The 15,093-nt window shown below is 43.3% G+C and overlaps 1 protein-coding gene across 1 annotated transcript in view; it reads left to right on the forward strand.

Moving 5' to 3' along the window:
* si:dkey-215k6.1 (transmembrane protein 132C) overlaps positions 1-15,093 on the forward strand; it is a 446,622-nt gene that overhangs the window by 349,157 nt on the left and 82,372 nt on the right. The gene's annotated exons all lie outside the window — the stretch shown is intronic.

Raw genomic sequence — 15,093 nt, forward strand, 5'->3', positions numbered from 1 at the left:
TGTCTACTATAGGCTGGCAGGGGTCAGAGGTGACATGTAGATCAGTAAGAGGGCCTGAGGGAAGATGGATCCCTCTCCCTGAGGGAAGACGGATCCTTCTCCCTGGGCTGGACGGATCCCTCTCCCTGGGCTGGACGGATCCCTCTCCCTGGGCTGGACGGATCCCTCTCCCTGGGCTGGACGGATCCCTCTCCCTGGGCTGGACGGATCCCTCTCCCTGGGCTGGACGGATCCCTCTCCCTGGGCTGGACGGATCCTTCTCCCTGGGCTGGACGGATCCCTCTGCCTGGGCTGGACGGATCCCTCTCCCTGGGCTGGACGGATCCCTCTCCCTGGGCTGGACGGATCCCTCTCCCTGGGCTGGACGGATCCTTCTCCCTGGGCTGGACGGATCCTTCTTCCTGGGCTGGACGGATCCTTCTTCCTGGGCTGGACGGATCCCTCTGCCTGGGCTGGACGGATCCCTCTCCCTGGGCTGGACGGATCCCTCTCCCTGGGCTGGACGGATCCCTCTCCCTGGGCTGGACGGATCCCTCTGCCTGGGCTGGACGGATCCCTCTGCCTGGGCTGGACGGATCCCTCTGCCTGGGCTGGACGGATCCCTCTGCCTGGGCTGGACGGATCCTTCTCCCTGGGCTGGACGGATCCCTCTCCCTGGGCTGGACGGATCCCTCTCCCTGGGTTGGACGGATCCCTCTCCCTGGGCTGGACGGATCCCTCTCCCTGGGTTGGACGGATCCCTCTCCCTGGGCTGGACGGATCCCTCTGCCTGGGCTGGATGGATCCCTCTGCCTGGGGGGCTCATGTCTCAGAGCACCTTCTTTTGGGGGGTTAGAGTTCTAGGTTAAGGTTAAGATCTATGTACATTCTTTCCCCATCCCAATTCACACACCTGATTCAACTTATCAAGGGCTTGCTCATTAGTTGACCAGTTTAATTGGGTGTAAGTGGAGCGGCTGGCGGTGCTCGAGTGGAGGTTTGGGAAACGCTGCTCTACAGGAACTGTTATGAATTTCAGGATTATTATAATAGTTTGTAAATATTGTGAAATGTATGGGTTTAGATTAAGATCCAATAACCTAGTATGGTGTAATACTAATATACAGTACCAGAGGTGGTTTTAAATTCTTATTATTGAAATATTTTTCTTTAGGGATCAACTAGTTAGATCAACTTTAATATTGCAGATATATTGTAGATTCCATCAATGTAATTGTCTGCATCATTTCCAATCCCCCATATATTTTTCGGTAAATATACAGTACCAGTCAAAAGTTTGGACACACCTACTCATTCAAGGGTTTTTCTTTTTTTTTTACTATTTTTTACATTGTAGAATAATAGTGAAGACATCAAAACTATGAAATAACACATATGGAATCATGTAGTAACAAATCAAAATATATTTTAGATTTGAGATTCTTCAAAGTATCCAACCTTTACCTTGATGAAAGCTTTACACACGCTTGGCCTTCTCTCAACCAGCTTCATAAGGAATGCTTTTCCAACAGTCTTGAAGGAATTTGCACATATGCTGAGCACTTGTTGACTGCATTTCCTTGACTCTGTGGTGTAATACTTCTATACCAGAGGTGTTTTAAAATTATTATTATTTAGATATTTTTCTTCAGGACCATATCTCAGACTGGCCAATGCAAAGAAAATATTAAAAATGGGAAAAAGAGCACAGATACTGGACAGAGGAACTCTGCCTACAAGGCCAGCATCCCGGAGTCGCCTCTTCACTGTTGACATTGAGACTGGTGTTTTGCGGGTACTATTTAATGAAGCTGCCAGTTGAGGACTTGTGAGGCGTCTGTTTCTCAAACTAGACACTCTAATGTACTTGTCCTCTTGCTCAGTTGTGCACCTGGGCCTCCCGCTCCTCTATCTATTCTGGTTAGAGCAAGTTTGCGCTGTTCTGTGAATGGTACAGTACACAGCGTTGTACGAGATCTTCAGTTTCTTGGCAATTTCTCACATGGAATAGCCTTAATTTCTCAGAACAAGAATAAACTGACGAGTTTCAGCAGAACGTTTTTTGGTTTCTGGCCATTTTGAGCCTGTAATCGAACCCACAAATGCTGATGCTCCAGATACTCAACAAGTCTAAAGAAGGCCAGTTTTATTGCTTCTTTAATGAGCACAACAGTTTTCAGCTGTGCTAATATATTTGCAAAATGATTTTCTAATGATCAATTAGCCTTTTAAAATTATAAACTTGGATTAGCTAACACACTGTGCCATTGGAACACAGGAGTGATGGTTGCTCATAATGGGCCTCTGTACGTCTATGTAGATATTCCATAAAAAATCAGCCGTTTCCAGCTACAATAGTCATTTACAACATTAACAATGTCTACAGTGTATTTCTGATCAATTGATGTTATTTTAATGGACCAAAATTGTAATTTTCTTTCAAAAACAAGGACATTTCTAAGTGACCACAAACGTTTGAATGGTAGTGTATATACAGTGCATACATAAAAACAGAAATACCTTATTTACATAAGTATTCAGACCCTTTGCTATGAGACTTGAAATTGAGCTCAGGTGCATCCTGTTTCCATTGATCATCCTTGAGATGTTTCTACAACATGATTGGAGTCCACCTGTGGTAAATTCAATTGATTGGACATGATTTGGAAAGGCACACACCTGTCTATATGAGGTCCCACAGTTGACAGTGCATGTCGGAGCAAAAACCAAGCCATGAGGTCGAAGGAATTGTCCATAGAGCTCAGAGACAGGATTGTGTCGAGGCACAGATTACATTTTTTATTTTTATTTAACCTTTATTTAACCAGGTAGGCTAGTTGAGAGCAAGTTCTCATTTACAACTGCGACCTGGCCAAGAAAAAGCAAAGCAGTGCGACAAAAAACAACAACACAGAGTTACACATGGAATAAACAAACGTACAGTCAATAACACAGTAGAAAAATCTATATACAGTGTGTGCAAATGGCGTAAGGAGGTAAGGCAATAAATAGGCCAAAGTAGCGAAGTAACTACAATTTAGCAAATTAACACTGGAGTGATAGATGTGCAGATGATGATGTGCAAGTAGAAATACTGGTGTGCAAAAGAGCAAACAAAAGTAAATAAAAACAATATGGGGATGAGGTAGGTAGTTGGATGGACTATTTACAGATGGGCTGTGTACAGCTGCAGCGATCGGTAAGCTTCTCAGATAGCTGATGCTTAAAGTTAGTGAGGGAGATAAAAGTCTCAAACTTCAGCGATTTTTGAATTTGTTCCAGTCATTGGCAGCAGAGAACTGCAAGGAAAGGCGGCCAAAGTAGGTGTTGGCTTTGGGGATGACCAGTGAGATATACCTGCTGGAGCGCGTGCTACGGGTGGGTGTTGTTATGGTGAGCTTTACTTAGCAAAGACTTAAAGATGGCCTGGAGCCAGTGGGTCTGGTGACGAGCATGTAGCAAGGGCCAGCCAACGAGAGCATACATGTCGCAGTGGTGAGTGGTATATGGGGCTTTGGTGACAAAACGGATGGCACTGTGATATAGAGTGTTGGAGGCTATTTTGTAAATTACATCTAGCCAGACACCTTGCAGTCTAGCCAGACACCTAGGTATTTGTAGGTGTCCACATATTCTAAGTCAGAACCGTCCAGAGTATTGATGCTAGTCGGGCGGGCGGGTGCGGGCAGCGATCTGTTGAAAAGCATGCATTTAGTTTTACTAGTGTTTAAGAGCAGTTGGAGGCCACGGAATGAGTGTTGTATGGCATTGAAGCTAGTTTGGAGGTTTGTTAACAGTGTCCAAGTAAGGGCCAGATGTATACAGAATGGTGTCGTCTGAGTACACCCTCAGCAAGAGCGACATCGTTGATATATGCAGAGAAAAGAGTCAGCCCGAGAATTGAACCTCTATGGGTACCCCCATAGAGAATGCCAGAGGTCCGGACAACAGGCCCTCCGATTTGACACACTGAACTCTATCTGAGAAGTAGTTGGTGAACCAGGCGAGGCAGTCATTTGAGAAACCAAGGCTGTTGAGTCTGCCGATATGAATACGGTGATTGACAAAGTTGAAAGCCTTGGCCAGGTCAATGAAGATAGCTGCATATTACTGTATTTTATTGATGGCGGTTATGATATCGTTTAGTACCTTGAGTGTGGCTGAGGTGCACCCATGACCAGCTCGGAAACCAGATTGCACAGCGGAGAATTAACGGTGGGATTCGAAATGGTCAGTGATCAGTTTGTTAACTTGGCTTTCGAAGACTTTAGAAAGGCAGGGCATGATGGATATAGGTCTGTAACAGTTTGGGTCTAGAGTGTCACCCCCTTTGAAGAGGGGGATGACCGCAGCAGCTTTCCAATCTTTAGGAGTCTTGGACGATACGAAAGACAGGTTGAACAGACTAGTAATAGGGGTTGCAACAATGGCGGCGGATAATTTTAGAAAGAGAGGGTCCAGATTGTCTAGCCCAGCTGATTTGTATGGGTCCAGGTTCTGCAGCTCTTTCAGAACATCTGCTATCTGTATTTGGGTGAAAGAGAAACCGGGGAGGCTTGGGCAAGTAGTTGCAGGGCGTGCGGAGATGTTGGCCGGGATTGGGGTAGCCAGGATGAAAGCATGGCCAGCCATAGAGAAATGCTTATTGAAATTCTCGATTATCGTGGATTTATTGGAAGTGACAGTGTTTCCTAGCCTCAGTGCAGTGGGCAGCTGGGAGGAGGTGCTCTTATTCTTCATGGACTTTACAGTGTCCCAAAACTTTTTGGAGTTACAGCTACAGGATGCATATTTCTGTTTGAAAAAGCTAGCCTTTGCTTTCCTAACTGACTGTGTGTATTGGTTCCTAACTTCCCTGATCTGGGGAAGGGTACCAAAAAATGTCTGCAACATTGAAGGTCCCCAAGAACACAGTGGCCTCCATAATTCTTAAATGGAAGAAGTTTGGAACCACCAAGACTCTTTCTAGACCTTGCTTCCTGGACAAACTGAGCAATCGGGGGAGAAGGGCCTTGGTCAGGGAGGTGACCAAGAGCCCAATGGTCAATCTGACAGAGCTACTGAGTTTCTCTATGGAGATTGGAGAACCTTCCAGAAGGACAACCATGTCTGCAGCACTCCACCAATCAGGTTGATTTGCCAGACGGAAGCCACTTCTCAGTAAAAGGCACATGACAGCCCGCTTGGAGATTGCCAAAAGCCACGTAAGGACTCTCAGGCCATGAGAAACAAGATTATCTGGTCTGATGAAACCAAGATTGAACTCTTTGACCTGAATGCCAAGCCTCACGTTAAGAGGAAACTTGGCACCATCCCTACGGTGAAGCATGGTGGTGGCAGTATCATGCTGTGGGGATGTTTTTCAGCAGTAGGGACTGGGAGTGAGGATCGAGGGAAAGATGAAAGGAGCAAGGTACAGATGAAAACCTGCTCCAGAGCACTCAGGATCTCAGACTGGGGCAAAGTTTCACCTTTCAACAGGACAACGACCCTAAGCACACAGCCAAGACAAAGCAGGAGTGGTTTCGGGACAAGTCTCTGAATGTCCTTAAGTCGCCCAGCCAGAGCCCGGACTTGAATCCGATCGAACGTCTCTGGACAGACCTGAAAATGGCTGTGCATCGACACTCCCCATCCAACCTGACAGAGCTTGAGAAGATCTGCAGAGAAGAATGGGATACACATCCCAAATGCAGGTGTGCCAAGCTTGTATTGTCATATCCAAGAAGACTCAAGGCTGTAATCGCTGCCATAGGTGCTTCAAAAAAGTACTGAGTAAAGAGTTTGAATACTTATGTAAATGTAATTTTTCATTTAAAAAAAATATAAATTGGCAAAAACAAAAAAATAAACAGTTTTGCTTTTTCATTATGGGGTATTGTGTGTATATTGATGACGGGAAAAAATGATTTAGTCCATTAGAAGAAGGCTGTAACGTCATAAAATGTGGAAAAAGTCAAGGGGTCTGAATACTTTCCGAATGCACTGTACATATATATACTATCTACCAAGATAGTTCTCATCTATATTATTCATAGCCATCTATTTACAACCACAAACCAATGCTGGCACTAAGACCACACTCAATGAGCTGTATAAGGCCATAAGCAAACAAGAAAATGCTCATCCGGAAGTGACGCTCCTAGTGGCCGGGGACTTTAATACTGGCAAACTTAATTCTATTTGACATAATTTCTACCAGCATGTCACATGTGCAACCAGAGGGAAAAAACTCCAGAACACCTTTGCTCCACTCAGAGAGATGCATACAAAGTTCTCCTTTGCCGTCCATTTTGCAAATCTGAACATAATTCTATCCTACTGATTCCTGCTTACAACCAAAAACGATCAATCAAATTCAATCAAATGTATTTATAAAGCCCTTTTTACATCAGCCGATGTAAAACAAAAACTATAGCATGAAGTACCAGTGACTCGCTCAATACGGAAGTGGTCAGATGACGTGGATGCTAGCTACACTACAGGACTGTTTTGCTTGAATAGATTGGAATATGTTCCGGGATTCATCCAATGGCATTGAGGAGAATACCACCTCAGTCACCGGCTTCATCAATAAGTCCATCGACGACGTCGTCCCCACAGTGACCCAACCAGTACATATCCCAACCAGAAGCCATGGATTACAGGCAACATCTGCAGCAAGCTAAAGGCTAGAGCTGCCGCTTTCAAGGAGCGGGAAACTAATCCGGACGCTTATAACAAATCCTGCTATGCCCTCAGACGAACCATCAAACAGGCAAACCGTCAATACAGGACTAAGATTGAATCCTACTACACCGGCTGTGACGCTCATTGGATGTGGCTTGAAAACTATTACGGATTACAAAGGGAAACCCAGCCACAAGCTGCCCAGTGACGCGAGCCTACCAGATGAGCTAAATGTATTTTATGATCGCTTCGAGGCAAGCAACACTGAAGCGTGCATGAGAGCACCAGGTGTTCCGGACGACAGTGTGATCACGCTCTCCATAGCCTTTAAACAGGTCAACATTCACAAAGCTGCGGTGCCAGACGGATTACCAGGATGTTTACTCAAAGCATGCAAAGACCAACTGGCAAGTATCTTCACTAACAATTTCAACCTCTCCCTGAGCGAGTCTGTAATACCTACATGTTTCAAGCCGACCACCATAGTCCCTGTGCCCAAGATAGCAAAGGTAAACTGCCTAAATGATTACCGCCCCGTAGCACTCATGTCGGTTGCCATGAAGTGCTTTGAAAGGCTGGTCATTGCTCACATCAACACCATCATCCCGGAAACCTTAGACCCACTCCAATTGACAAGCATTTCAAGGCAAAGGGTGGCTGCTTTGAAGAATCTAAAATGTAAAATATATTTTGATATGTTTAAAACTTTTTTTTGTTACTACATGATTCCATATGTTTTATTTCATAGTTTGAATTCTTCACTTTTATTCTACAATGTAGAAAATAGTAAAAAAAGAGAAAAACCCTTGAATGGAGTAGGTGTGTCCAAATATATTTTCCATCATTATTTTCCACTAACCGTACCACCATTCCCCTAAATGGAGTAAACTTATGAACAACAACACTTAGGCTTCTACTTCCAACTAATACATACCTTATGATTTTACGGACACCATATATTTTACAATACTTATTTTTGTTTGTTTTTACTCCTATCCTTCCGCGACCCTCAACCCCTCTCATCTATTTCTGAACACCATCCAGTTTGATTTCTATTTGCCATATATTTTTACCTGTGCTGTTTCACAAAGTTCTGAACCTAGATACATTTTACAGACCTAGTATATTTTACATTAGTTATCTTGTTGTTATTAGGTAGCCTAGTGGCTAGAGCGTTGGGCCAGTAACTGGAAGGTTTCTTGATCGAATCCCCGAGCTGACAAGGTAAAAATCTGTCGTTCTGCCCCCTGAGCAAGGCAGTTAACCCACTGTTCCCCGGGCGCCGAAGATGTGGATGTCGATTAAGGAAGTCACCTGCACGTCTCTGATTCAGATGGGTTGGGTTAAATGTGAAAGTCACATTTCAGTTGAATACATTGTTGGACAACTGACTAGGTATCTCCCATTCAACCCCTCCCATCTATCTCTTAACACTACCCACAGTGGATTTGTTCTGAACCTTTCTATTCTTGTAGTTTCTACAGATTGTAAATTTAAGATTCTAAAAATTCCGTTATTCCAGTATTATTATATTATTGATCGATTGCCTATGACTTTTCATATCACCCAGCAGTGCTATCTGCAGAGTTAGGTCCAGGTAAATGCTGCAATTCTTCATCCTTTCCTGAACCTGTGACCAAAAATAAGCTACATATGGACAGTACCAAGACAAGTGATCTAATGATTCTGTCTATTCGCAGCAAAATCTGCAGAGCTGGGAAGGTTGCATAACCCATATATATAACATTCTATTGGTTGCAAGAATTTTGTATGATAATTTAAATGAAAAGTTTTGAATCTGGCATTGTTTTAGTTAGGAACTCCTCTCACCTGGTTGTCTAGGTCTTCATTGAACACGAATTGACAGGAAATAACTATAACCAGTAGACACATGGCCCTACAGGAATTTACTTTGACAGCCCTGTCATATACAGTCCAGCCTACCTACCTCATCCATTCACCCTTTTGTGCATGTGTCCACCATCTCTCCCTCCCATAGCCTATAGCTCTAGCAGGCAAGCAGGTAATTCTATGGTCTGTCCTGATGGATTTCAAAGTGCTGGACGAGGCTCAGTTTACAGGCTGTCAGGTCTCAGAGAGGGGTCAGTGTGAGAGGTCACAAGATGAAAGCCAGCCAATTGCTGTGTAAGGAGAGGTCACCAAATGAAAGGTGGATAATCAGAACATGTGCTCTGTCTGCCTCTGTCTGCCTCTGTCTGCCTCTGAGTCATCACATGGTCAGGTCAGATAGTGGCCTGTGTGGGGAAACAAATTCACGACTTTTGGGTTGTTTGGAGGGAAAGATCCAGATTGGATTCACACACGTGTGTCTGTCTGTCTGTGAGTCATCACTTTGCAGTGTATAGTCCCTTTGTTATTCCGTAATGGTGAAAATGATGTGACATTATTTCACTCAAAGTCCTCCTCCATGTCATGCTTTTGGTCATCGTGATGCTTGGCTACACAGTGAAAACCTCTTTTGAAAATATGGATTATTAGGTGCAATTTGTCTTGCACAGTGAAGGCTTTTTTATAGACAAGAGGAGGCTCCTAAAAGCGGATTATTTTGCTGCTTTTTGGGATTTTTGGCTTGAAAGACCACGATAAATTGGATCAGTAATGCGCTTCCTTTATCTTCAAAGTACGATCATTACTGGGCTGTGTTGGGCTTGTTATGGGGCATTTTTCACCCCTCAATGCACTGAGTCTCTCTGTCTCTGTCTCTCTCTCTCTCTCTCTCTGTCTCTCTCTCTCTCTGTCTCTCTCTGTCTCTCTGTCTCTCTCTCTCTCTGTCTCTCTCTCTGTCTCTCTCTCTCTCTCTCTCTCTCTCTCTCTCTCTCTGTCTCTCTCTCTCTCCGTCTCTCTCTCTCTCTCTCCGTCTCTCTCTCTCTGTCTGTCTCTCTCTCTCTCTCCGTCTCTCTCTCTCGCTCTCTCTCTCTCTCCCTCAGTAGCTATTTTCTCTTTTTTTGCTCCTCCCTTGTTCATTGTTTCTCCTTCCCATCCCTCAGATTGATACAGCTGTGTTTTTATACAGTTGAATTATTTATCACTCTCTCTCTCTCGTTCTCTCTCTCTCTCTCTCTCTCTCTCTCTCTCGCTCTCTCTCTTTCTGTCTTTGTGTCTATCTCTCTATCTGTGTCTGTCTGTGTGTTAAATCCCAGCAGACAAGGCATGCACTCCAAGTCCCCGACACAAAATTAATTCTTAATTGGAACACTTGTTTATCTTTGTTCCTTGATGATGCAAATGAGTTGCAGCAGTACCCAATGGGCTAAATACATCTGAGGAAGGGGGGGGGGCATCTGTGTGAGGAAAAAAGTTGCAATTGAAAAGTGACTCTGACTTAATTACAGATTGACTGTTTTCCGTTTTCAGTGAGAGTGTGCTTTTTTTCTGTCTTCCCAACCCAATTTGAAGAGCTTGGCTAAATAACTGCAGATTGTTTTCTTCGAGGGGATGACGAGAATAAGTCATTTCCCACCAGTTATTAAGTCCTGAAACACCAAATTGTGCGTCTCTCACAGAGTTTTTAGAGAAAGCAAGACCTTAATTGATTCAGATAGGTCATTAAATCTCAGACTTACACTCAGACACATTAGAATAGGAGCAGACTCCCATTTGGTAAATAATCCCTTCTTTTTTTAAGCCATCTTCTCACCTGTAAAAAGAAAGTTATGTTTTTTTTCTTCCATAGCAGCACTGGTGTCCCTCCAGACTTTTAAGCACTAGTGTTATTAGTGTTTCCATCACTAGGGCTGACACCAAGGAAAGAGTATCAACAACCTATGCATAATGACTAGTGCTCTCCCTCTCCCACAGACTATCCATACTGACTTTATGCCCATCCACAGGTCTCTACCCACTCAGACACAACCTACGCAGCTGCTGAAATGATTAGCCAAATACATTTAAACTCCATTTTTCACAATTACTGACATTTAATCCTAGTAAAAATTCCCTGTTTTAGGTCAGTTAGGATCACCACTTTATTTTAAGAATGTGAAATGTCAGAATAATAGTAGAGAGAATGATTTATTTCAGCTTTTATTTATTTCATCTCATTCCCAGTGGGTCAGAAGTTTACATACACTCAATTAGTATTTGGTAGCATTGCCTTTAAATTGTTTAACTTGGGGCAAACGTTTCAGGTAGCCTTCCACATGCTTCCCACAATAAGTTGGGTGAATTTTGGCCCATTCCTCCTGACAGAGCTGGTGTAACTGAGTCAGGTTTGTAGTCCTCCTTGCTCGCCCACACTTTTTCAGTTCTTCCCACAAATCTTCTATGGGATTGAGGTCAGGGCTTTGTGATGGCCACTCCAATACCTTGACTTTGTTGTCCTTAAGCCATTTTGCCACAACTTTGGAAGTATGCTTGGGGTCATTGTCCATTTGGAAGACCCATTTGCGACCAAGCTTTAACTTCCTGACTGATTTCTTGAGATGTTGCTTCAATCCACCTGCATAATTTTCCTCCCTCATGATGCCATCTATTTTGTGAAGTGCACCAGTCCCTCCTGCAGCAAAGCACCGCCACAACATGATGCTGCCACCCCGTGCTTCACGGTTGGGATGGTGTTCTTCGGTTTGCAAGCCTCCCCCTTTTTCCTCCAAACATAACGATTGTCATTATGACCAAACAGTTCTATTTCTGTTTGTCCCCATGTGCAGTTGCAAACTGAAATCTGGCTTTTTTATGGTGGTTTTGGAGCAGTGGCGTCTTCCTTGCTGAGTGGCCTTTCAGGTTATGTCGATATAGGACTCGTTTTGCTGTGGATATAAATACATGTGTACATGTTTCCTCCAGCATCTTCACAAGGTCCTTTGCTGTTGTTCTGGGATTGATTTGCACATTTCGCACCAAAGTATGTTCATCTCTACGAGACAGAACGCGTCTCCTTCCTGAGCGGTGTGACGGCTGCGTGGTCCCATGGTGTTTATACTTGTGTACTGTTGTTTGTACAGATGAACGTTTTACCTTCAGGCGTTTGGAAATTGCTCCCAAGGATGAACCAGACTTCTGGAAGACCACCATTTTTTCTCTGAGGTCTTGGCTGATTTCTTTACATTTTCCCATGATGTCAAGCAAAGAGGCAGTGGGTTTGAAGGTAGGCCTTGAAATACATCCACAGGTACACCTCCAATTGACTCAAATGATGTCAATTAGCCTATCAGAAGCTTCTAAAGCGATGACATAATTTTCTGGTATTTTCCAAGCTGTTTAAAGGCATAGTCAACTTAGTGTATGTAAACGTCTGACCCACTGGAATTGTGATACAGTGAATTATAAGTGAAATAATCTGTCTGTAAACAATTGTTGGAAAAATGACTTGTGTCATGCACAAAGTAGATGTCCTAACCGACTTTCCAAAACTATAGTTTGTTAACAAGAAATTTGTGGAGTGGTTGAAAAACTAGTTTTAATGACTCCAACCTAAGTGTAGGTAAACTTCCGACTTCAACTGTATATATTTGCCTGTTTCGCATGTTATTTTGGCAATCATTCATGTTACATATCAGTTTGCAAACAATGTTAAAAAAATATGTTATTGAGTTAATAAAACAGCATACAAACATGGTCTGTTTCTTGGGCAGCTCCAAAATGCAGGTGTTTGAGCCTAGCTCAGTGCTTTCTGTGGTGGAACGGCAGCCTGTGAAAGCCTTTACCTGCTCAAATATCCGACCAATCAGCCTGTTACCAACCCTTAGTAAACCTTTGTAAAAAATTGTGTTTGAACAGAAAATATTCTATTTTACAGTAAATAAATTAACAACAGACTTTCAGCAAGCTTATAGGGAAGGGCATTCAATATGCATGGAGGATTGGCTGAGAGAAATTGATAATAAAACGTTTTTTTGGAGCTGTTTTGTTAGACTTCAGTGCGGCTCTTGACATTATCTATTAGAGTATGCTGCTGGAAAAAATGATATGTTATGGCTTTACACCCCCTGCTATATTGCTATCGAGAGTTACCTGTCTAACAGAACACAGAGGGTGTTCTTTAATGGTAGCCTCTCCAACATAATCCAGGTAGAATCAGGCATACCCCAGGGCAATCTTTACTAATGACCTGCCACTGGCTCTGAGTAAAGCCTGTCTGTCTATGTATGTGGATGACTCAACACAATACACATCAGCTACTACAGAGAGTGAAATCACTGCAACACTTAATTTACAAAGAGCTGCAGTCAGTTTCAGATTGGGTGGCAAGAAATAAGTTAGTTCTAAATATTTCAAAAACTAAAAGCATTGTATTTGGGACAATTCATTCACTCGCTTGCTTATACTTAGAGCTAGGTGATAATGATATAAGAACAAACATTGTGAATTTACTGAACATAAATGTAAGAATGTTTATGTACAGTTCAATAGTCAAAACTAATGTCGGCATTCGTTATTATTGAAGGAGAATATGTGTAGATTAGTGACACAAACTCTCAATTTTCAATTCAGGCTGTAACACAACAAAATGTGGAAAAAGTCAAGGGGTGTGAATACTTTACATGTATGTCCTATTCTACCAGTCACTTTTCAGCCGTGTTTACATGTATATCCTACTACCAGTCACTTTTCAGCCGTGTTTACATGTATATCCTACTACCAGACACTTTTCAGCCCTGTTTACATGTATATCCTACTACCGGCCACTTTTCAGCCCTGTTTACATGTATATCCTACTATCAGCCACTTCTCAGCCCTGTTTACATGTATATCCTACTACCGGCCACTTTCTATGTATAAACCCACTTCAACCACTCCAGTACCTCTGCACATTGCATAACGTACTGGCACAGAACTGTATATACTTGCTATCTTGTGTTTCTTTAACTCACATCATAGTTATTGTGTTTTTATTTCATTATCTATATCATCTATATCTGCATTGTTGGGAAATATTTCTCAAGGTAAGAATTTCACTGTACTGTTTTACACCCATTGTATCCTGTGCACGTGGCAAATAAACTTTGAAACTTGAATGGATAATGTTACACTTTACAGGGAGAGACAATGGTTCCAATGCCAAATAAACTTGTGCTAAGCTGTATACAGAAGCACCCTTTTCCCAGGACACATTTACATTTCAGTAATTTAGCAGACGCTCTTTTCATACTGGTCCCCCAGCGGGAATCAAACCCAAAACCCTGGTGTTGCAAGCACCATGCTCTACCAACTGAGCCACACGGGATCACAAACTGCCATCCAGTTTCTCCCATCCACTCAGACTGTTAGAAGTTAAAGCTTTTAATTGCTTTTTATTTATGAGTGTAATATTCCGGTAACTGCCAAAATAATTTGAAACACGTGAGTAAATGAGGGATACAAAGTATATTGAAAGCAGCTGCTTCCACACAAGTATGGTTCCTGAGTTGATTAAGTAATTAACATCCCATCATGCTTAGGGTCATGTATAAAAATGCTGGGCAGGTCATTATTTTGGCTACCATGTCTATGGCCCCATAGGATGACAATACCCCCATCCACAGGGTCGAAGTGGTCACCGAATGGTTTGATGAGCATGAAAATGATGGAAACGATATGCCTCAACCCAATTGAAAACTCATGGGAGATTTTTTTTTTTTTTTTTTAAATGTCCCCCTCATATTTCTCCCCAATTGTGGTCTTGTCTCACCGCTGCAACTCCCCAACGGGCTTGGGAGAGGCAAAGTTTGAGTCATGCATCCTCCAAAACATGACCCACCAAACCATGCTTCTTAACCCGGAAGCCAGCTGCACCATTGTGTTGGAGGAAACACTATTCAACTGACGACTATGGTCAGCCTGCAGGTACCCGGCCCACCACAAGGAGTCGCTAGAGTGTGATGAGCCAAGGAAAGCCCATCAGCCAAACCCTCAACTAACCCGGACGATGCTGGGCCAATTGTGCGCCGTCCTTTGGGAATCCTGGTATGGAGATATATTGTAGTACTATATCGGGGTTGGGTGCATTCCTCTTCAATTGACCACTACTTGTTTAGTAAGCCTATATGGTGTCCATATTAGGACAGTCTCAATATCAATAGCAGGACTTTTTTTCAATCTCAGCATGACCTACATCACTAGTTCATTTCACTGCACCACACAACTGCACAGTGACATGTCGAGTTCTCTCCTCATCTTCCTATTCCTCAACAAACAAACTGGCCTTGGCCACTCCTAGTAGTCCAACTAACAATGTTGGGGTGCTGTTACTTATCGTGGTCCAATTAATCAAGTTATGTGTCAAGCGGAGCAAACAGTAACTGGGTCATCAGGAGATTGTGAAATCAGTCCCTCTACGGCCCTCCGGGGCACATTTCCATACGGAGCGGCCACTCCAATCAGTCAACACCTCAGTAAGAGACATCACTACTGGGTATAAATAGAGTTGGCCAGGCGAGACGGCCTCGGCCCAGCCGACTTAACCCACCACCAAGTGTGGAAAAGAGAGGCAAACATAGGCTGATT

This window comes from Salmo trutta, chromosome 27 (genome assembly GCF_901001165.1).
Source record: "Salmo trutta chromosome 27, fSalTru1.1, whole genome shotgun sequence".
Taxonomy (NCBI): domain Eukaryota; kingdom Metazoa; phylum Chordata; class Actinopteri; order Salmoniformes; family Salmonidae; genus Salmo; species Salmo trutta.